The sequence below is a fragment of the Penaeus chinensis genome, chromosome 1 (assembly GCF_019202785.1).
Source record: "Penaeus chinensis breed Huanghai No. 1 chromosome 1, ASM1920278v2, whole genome shotgun sequence".
Lineage (NCBI taxonomy): Eukaryota > Metazoa > Arthropoda > Malacostraca > Decapoda > Penaeidae > Penaeus > Penaeus chinensis.
In genome coordinates, this window is record NC_061819.1 from 14551864 (window position 1) to 14553478 (window position 1615).

A 1615-nucleotide genomic window follows, 5' to 3' on the forward strand; every position below is an offset into this window, starting at 1 on the left:
TGATCATTGATAGTAGAAGCATTTGGTTAATATTTTTTTATTGCAAGTATTATTATTATAGGATCATTTTGTTATTAATATGATCATTGTTATAATCATCATTATTAACAGTGTTTTTAATACTCTGATAATCATTAACATCTTTACTATCAGTTCTGACCATGATCGTCGTAGTAGTATTAGTGGTAGTAGGAATAGTACTAGTTGTAAAAATATACTTTCATGAGATTGACCTAATAAAAAGATCAACACGTAAACAAGATAAGGCCCAATAACCGAATTAAGACTTTTCCATATAATTAAAAAAAAAAAGATAGAAAGAAAAAATTATCCCAAAACCGTACCCGAACTTTTGCCAAAGAGGTTCAGCCATCCGGCTTTGTGTACACAATGTAGATTTTATCACTTATCTCGATCTATCACTGTTTGATTTGCTTTAATCTTGGAATGTTAAGCTCTCTTTGATCAAGTATGGGCTCAGGTATCTTTGTGTGTTGTTAAGGTATATTTTAGGTCTATATATATAGTCTGCATGTGTATGTTTTTGTTTTTTTTTTCTCTCTCTCTTTTAGGAACGAATGAATGCTCGAGGCAATTTCTAGTGGTAGGTTGGAAAATACAGAGGTAATTTCTCTGCGATTTTTTTGTCTCCCTTTCCTTTTTTTTTTCTTTTTTTTTTTTAGCAAAATGTTTTATTTTTTCGATTATTTTTTAGTTTATCGTTGTATCAGTTTGCCCGCTGTCATGGAATACAACACGTTCTTGATAGTAACAATGCAAGAAATTTCAGGGAAAAAAATAAGTATTAGAAAAAATACATCAATTCACATACACATTTATCATCCTTCGCCCTCCTTCACACTCATTGATTAGGTTGATTAAGACTTTGGCCGATTAACATATGGGACTTAACCAAGTTGATAATGTAAATACAATGTACCTTTATGATTGCGATCCCTAATCTTCATAATTTGGCTTTCTTCACCTCTCCTTCTGTCTCTCTCACTTCCTCCTTCTTGTCTGTATCTTCCTTATCTCTTTTTCCTCCCGCGCTTCATCTTCTGCCTCTTTCGTCTCTGATACCTCATCCTCATCTCCTTTCTCCTCCTTTGTCTCTTCCTCTCCTCCACCTCCAATTTTCACATTGTCTCATTTTCTTCCTGTTCACATTTCCTTGTTCTTCTGCTCTCTTTATCCTGTATTTTTCTCTTTCTCCCTCTCTTACACTTTACCCCCCCCCCCCCACCTCCGGTTCCTCCTCCACCATTCTCATTCATGGAATAACGATTCTTTTCTCCCTCATTAATTCTCTCTTCAGGTGTGGACCTCTAAACGACAGTTTGATATAACAACAAACTTCACGATTTTCAATAAAAGAAATATATTCATGAATATGTAATATGTTTTTCTCTCATGTAATGTTTTGTTTTTTTCACTCCTTTGTAATACTTTTTTTCTGGATTTTTCTACTTGTTCCTTTTTTTTTCCTCTCATCATTTTTCCATCTCCATTTTTCTTCCTTTCGCTTGTCTCCTCACCTTTCCTCCCTTTGCTGCTCTCTGATTCGCCACTTAACCTTCGCCCTCAATCTACTCGTCTTTATTGTTAACTTTGC